Raw genomic sequence first — 6,502 nt, 5'->3', positions numbered from 1 at the left:
TAAGCCGGCAAGTCTAGCAAAGCCCTTGGATTTACCCTAGAGCAAAATTTTACTAATTCATCTTTTATTGTTAAGTGAAAGCTCTGTGTGTGTGTGTCTGTGCCATTTCTGCACCTATTTTCAACAGTCTGCCATTTTCCTTTAGTTACCATATCACAAGCTTAATCTTCCTCCTGCAGTTCTGTTTCCTTGGTTATCCATCTTCTCCTACTCCATAAATATTGTGCGACTATTTCTTTAAATGGAAAAAAAAATCTTTTTTAAAAAAACACCCAATGGCCAAGTTGAAATATTTTGATGACAAGAAAGCTGTTATGGCCTAGTACATTTAATATAGTGTTTTCATTCCTAAGGAAGGTTGTAAAGAGGCAGATCGTGTTTGTGTGATGCGTTTGCCTTCTCCACAACCCACGCTGCCTGCAGTCAGCTGCCCACCATGCCATTCTCAAACAGCCACAACTTCTTGAAGAAGAACTTCAACCTCTTGAAGAAGAACAACTTGAGCACCCACAACAATCACATGGCTAAAGTGCTGACCTTGGAGCTGTATGCCAAGTTGAGGGATAAACAGACTTCTAGCAGATTTACTGTGGACGATGTCATTCATACTGGGGTTGATAACCCAGGTTACCCCTACCTTAGATGTGTAGCTGGAGATGAGGAGACATATGATGTGTTTAAGGAACTCCTTGACAAAGTTATTAAGGACTGACAAGGAGGATATAAGCCTATGAACCAGCACAAGATGAACTTGAATCCTGAAAACTTGCAGGGCGGTGATTATCTGGACCCCATCTATGTCCTAAATTCACATATCCAAACTGGCAGGAGTGTTCATGGCTTCTGCCTTCCCCCTCATTGTAGCAGAGGAGAGAGACGTGCTATTGAAAAGGTTTCTGTGGAAGCTTTGGCTAGCCTGGAAGGGGACCTCAATGGAAAGTACTATGCCCTGAAGAACATGACAGATGATGAACAGCAGCAGCTCATTGATGACCACTTCCTGTTTGACAAGCCTGTTTCTCCTCTCCTCTTGGCCTCTGGCATGGCACGAGACTGGCCTGATGCCCATGGTATCTGGCATAATGACAACAAGTGCACCATTGGTGCACCATGCTCAGTTTATTTACCTAAGAAGTTTCCAGATGTCTTTAGTTAAAGCTAATAAAGATGGTGGCATCAGCATAATTCTGCCGTGACTAGCTCATTGACTATATAACTCTGAGTGATCTAGGAAAGGCTATAAAGATGGCATCAAGGTTGGACAAGCAGGTACTGACTGAGCAGAGAAAGGAAGGCAAGCAGTTCTAATATCTGGCACCCATGTGGCTGTGCAGGCAGTAAGATACTTGGATTGCAATCTCAAGGTTTTTGAGTCAAGATATAAGCACTTTGCAGGTGCCCATAAAACAGAGGGCAAGCAACACAAATGCTGGATTCTGCTGGACAGTGTTGTTATTCACTGGTCTGCGGGAGTTTTTATAATATTACAATGAACATGGCTAACAGTTTTTTAAAAACCTGACAAATGAGGTACTTGCCACAGTATGGACTGTAGCATCTACATGTCATTGACAGCTTTAAACCCTCCAAAGGCTTTATACCTGCAGAATTGCCAGTGAGAAGAACATGAATCGCAGACAAAGGACAAAAATATCATTTAGTGAGAATGCATACATTTAAAACTGACACTGAAGCTCTGCTTTTCCACTATTATACCAATAATTCAGTTCTCAGGGAGTGGGGGAAAGTATAACAAAGTGCATTGCATCACTGAGGATGTAGAATATGAGATACAATTGATAAGAGCAGCTAAAAAAAGACAATAATACGTTTTCACTTAGAGTTATAGGAGAAAAACAACAACCTCAAGGTCAGACATTTCCAGTTAGTGAGTGGTGAGGTCAATGGTCAGCTGATCGTTAACTGCCAAGAAATGCCATCAGCATGAACCATTATTGTATTAAATTCCAGGAACATAATATATATTTAAGTTTTTTTACTCAACAACGGAAACACAAATAACTGTGTATGTTCAATTATTCCTATATCCCAGTGGTATTCATTTCCCCATTTGTCTCCCATTGCTTCAAGGATAGGTAACTGATGACCTCCAGATGTTTGGGACTATAACTCCCATAATCCCAAACCATTGAGTATGCTGGCTGTGGCTGATGGGATTTGTAGTCCTAGACATCAGGTGGGCATCAGGTTGCCTGCCCCTGCATTACTCAATATGCCCTTCATCCTTCCCTAAAGAACTGAACAGGCTTGGTCAAGGCCATAGAACAAGGAGAAAGGGGAATAAATTTATTTATCCATAAATAATTCAACTGAAATCTATTTTGACCAATGCACACATTATAGTTTACAGAATCACAGCTTAAGCCCCAATCCCATTGCCCTGAGCTCTGATAAAAGAGCATATAAAATCAAATGCTGGATAACTGCTCTACAACCTCTAATACTATGCCAGCAATTGCCACCTTCTCCAGATGGAGTACCACACAATTGCCTGTTAGGGCACTTATGCCATACTCAGAAACTGGGAGGGCATAGAAAGCGGGTGGAGTCGGTGATGGTCTGGACAGTATGCAATCCCAAATCCTCTGGTACTGTTGTTGTTGCAACCACTCTGCTTTTTATGGTAAATATTTGAGGGGTGTGGGTGATGGATGGACATTAAACTGACAGAAAGCAACGTCTGCTAACTCTGACTACATGCCAGGCACTAGATGCCAGTTCAGCTGCTCCCTCCCTTCTTTTTGGCATGGTGGTGCGGCAGTGGTGAAAGGGCATTTGTGTGCAGCAGCTGCAGTGAAAATCCCTGATGGGTTGCTTTTCCCTTATTTTTTTGCATGCAACCATGTGAGAGGCAGGCAGCAGAGTAAAGCTGAACAGCCACTAGGGCAGCCCAAGATAATCTGATGCCTGAAGCAGAATAGCAAATGGCATATGCACATGCACACACACACACAGACACACACTCCCTGAGTTAAGGTGCATAGTACTCAAGGCAAGCTAGGCTATTTTGGCACCTGAGACACACAGGCCTTAGCTAGACCTAAGGTTATCCCAGGATTGTCCCGGGGTCATCCCTGTTCATGTAAATGACACACAGGGGATCCCGGGAGCAGGCAGGGATGACCCCTGGACGATCCCGGGATAAACCTTAGATCTAGCTAAGGCCACAGTCTCACACACTCTAGGAGTAAATATACAACCAGACTAAGTTAGATAACTAACAATATGCTGTCCTTTCATGGCACCCCAAATCAGCTGCCTCAGGCAGCTGCCTTGCTCTGCCTAATGGTAGGGCCTGTCCTGACAGCTGCAGCCTGTTCAGTTCTGCAAGCCAGTGGGTCCCTTTCTAGGACACCTGGTCAGTGCAAGGCTGGGTTGATGTTAGGAGCATTGGAAGTAATGTGAAAGGATGGCATGCAAGAGACAGTAGCCCTGCCTACTTCTCTGTCCACCCTAAAAGTTCCCTTGGCTGGTGTTTGCATTCCCTCTAATGGCTGCCCATCTGTGCTGAGGATGTCACTGAAGCTTTATTGGGGGGAGCCCAGTCAGTAAAAGGTGCTAGGATCCCTGAGCAGCTAACCACATGCTTCTCCTAGCATGCACACAAGCCGTGCAATGCCAAGCATATTTGCTCAGAAGTAAAACCCTCCTGAAGCCAACGGGACTTAATCCAAACTAAGTACACTTAAGGTAGTAGCCTTTGATGGCTAATTTACATTGAATAAGTATAAAGAATAGGCCATCCAAGTTTTAAAAGAGACAAGGGAGGTTTGAAGGGTAGTGCTTTCAAAAATTACAAGAGTGCCTATGAAAAGTAGGAAAAGTAGGTATTTATTATTATAATAATAATAATCAAGGATTAGGGGGAAGTATTTCCTCTTCCTGCTGAGCACAGGCACCTGGATGGCGCAGAGCCTAGAACTGGATTACTTTTAGAATGTTTGATGTTAGGTTAATGAAACTGCTTTTTATCGTACCTTTACAAATCGGAGCGCTGCCTATGAGAACAACAGAAATTATAAGAGGCCTCACTGTTCTTTGGACATCCACAGATGGTTCCCTTGAAGCTCAGTACCTTGGTAAAGCCTTCCACCAATAAGGCCAATGGACCGAGCAAAAATTTGTGTCCTTCACCACAAGAAGGAAATCTTAAAATCTCTTAATTACAGGTTTTGGAACAATAAAAGGCAGGCTAGAAAAGAAATTAATGTGGGGGATTGGAACAAGTACACTGTCTATAGTCGACATTTCTTATATATGAGGGGGTTTGGCGAAGTACTTCCCAAACAAAATCTACCCTGTGCCTGTTTGCATTCTCTTCCCCTCCTTATTGTTCTACTATGATTTTATTAGATTGTAAGCCTATGCGGCAGGGTCTTGCTATTTACTGTTTTACTCTGTACAGCACCATGTACATTGATGGTGCTATATAAATAAATAAATAAATAAATAAATAATAATAATAATAATAATAATAATAATAATAATAATTTCTCTACTTAATAAAGCAATCATATGGGGGCAGGAGAGGGACACTCCAAGACTAGCATGGTTAAGGTAGGCCATTTTTCTATTCAGAGGCAGTATGCCTGTGAACACCAGTTGTTGGGGAACATGGGCAGGAGGATGCTGTTGCACTCTTGGTCTGCTTGTGGGTTTACTGTTGGCAGCCCTAGTCAGGATGAAGGATGATGGGAATTTTATTTATTTATTTATTACATTTCTATACTGACCAATAGCCGAAGATCTCTGTCCGATTCACAAAAATTAAAACAATGAAGTATAACATAAAACAGTATAAAATATGCAAGCTTAAAACTACAGTATAAAAATACAACCAGAATAAAACCTAGCAGCAATGCAGAAATTTAAAATACAACAACAGATTTAAAATGGCAAAGTTAAAAGACTATAATGCTAAAATGCTGGGAAAATCAAACAAAAAAACACAAAACATCTTCTCTTGCAACCTGAAAGACTACAATGTACAATGTTGGTTCCAGGCAAATCTCTATATGTTAAAACATCTGGAGGGCTAAAAGTTGTCAACCCCTGGCTTAAGCAAAAGAAGCACTTGCTGTTGATATCCGATAAACACAGCCCTAGCATTGGTCATTCAAGTAGATACTTTACTATCACCTGACACCTTTTTTAACTGGAGATGTCAGGCGTTGAAAGGGAGACTTTCTACCAATGTGCTACAGCCTCCTTCCTCCCCTGAAGCCAACAAAGTACTTCGTTTTGTCGGTAGGGGAATCCAGAAATCACAGCTAATTTCTGACTTCATGATTGTTGTCATTCTGATCCAGCAAAGCAATTCTTATGTTCTTAGGAGCACTAGTTGGAACTTGGAATGTGTCCCCAAACATGCATTTGGATGAAATGTGCGCTGTGTACAATCAGTCTGTCAGCATTAACCATTAGCCCAGCCTTTTCCAACCTGGTACACTCCAGATGACTGGTTGGGTTTGATAGGCGTTGCAGTTCACCAAATCTGAAGGGCACCAGGCTGGGGAAGACTCATTTAGCCAGTTTTCAGGCAATATTGGGAGTTCACACCTTTCTTAGGATTTCCCAGACATAGATTGGGCTACTAACCTAAACTTCCAATCAACTAGCAGCAATATATCATCTGCAGTCAGCAAGACATGACTTTCCCACCTGCATCTGGGCATTATCCTTCCTTGCCAGCTCCTTGCCTTGCCTCCCCATGGATCAATTGGATATCAACCTTGGCATTTTCCAACAAGCTTGTGGAACTAATTTCGTTCCTAAAATTAATGTAAGGATTGGATTTTATGACCTAAACCAAACAACAGTTGGCAGCCCATAAATCCTTTTGCTTTGTGCCTATTGCACAGGCTCATGATGCTAATAGGAAAAAACACTGGCAAAGATTTAAGAGGAGGCAAACTGTCCCCCTCCGCACCTCTAAATAAGCATGGGCAGCATCTTGCTGGACCTCAAAGAAAAATAGCAAGAATGCTTGAAAGGCAAGGGATGCATTTGGGAAATCTAGCCATTGTTTTCTTGTTTTGCAAAGCTGTTTACATTCAGCACTCAGAAAAGCAATGGAGGACCTTGCTCTAAGTTCAAAGACCATAAATCAGTGAGCCAGCTGGTATAAACTGGCAGAGATTAATTCTGTTCCAAACACTGAACCATATATTTATGTCACAGAAATCTCTTTTTTTCTACAGTAGTACTTAACCTCTTCTGTCATTGCACAAGCAGCAGCTAATTCAACCTCATGGGGATTGGCGATATCCACAGGAAAACTAATGCAGACAGACCTGATGGAATTTTATCTTCATGTATTATATATCTGTTTGATGGATAAATATTTAAATACAAGGAGCTGGTTCATACCATACCTTGGGCAGGTTTTCTTATCTTATAAATGTTGTCTGCTTATGTGATGTATACAACCTTATTAGTTTAGTTTTAGGTGCTTTCAAAAGGGGATTAGCTAAATTGAAGC

The 6,502-nt window shown here is 41.8% G+C and overlaps 1 pseudogene; it reads left to right on the top strand.

The window, feature by feature from the left end:
* The first annotated feature begins 397 nt into the window (after positions 1-397).
* On the top strand, positions 398-1,156 carry LOC134399598 (creatine kinase B-type-like; annotated as a pseudogene).
* The last annotated feature ends 5,346 nt before the right edge of the window (positions 1,157-6,502 follow it).

Source organism: Elgaria multicarinata, chromosome 5 (genome assembly GCF_023053635.1).
Source record: "Elgaria multicarinata webbii isolate HBS135686 ecotype San Diego chromosome 5, rElgMul1.1.pri, whole genome shotgun sequence".
NCBI lineage: Eukaryota > Metazoa > Chordata > Lepidosauria > Squamata > Anguidae > Elgaria > Elgaria multicarinata.
Note: the sequence above shows the minus strand (reverse complement) of the source record. Positions and strands in the feature narration are given on the sequence as shown.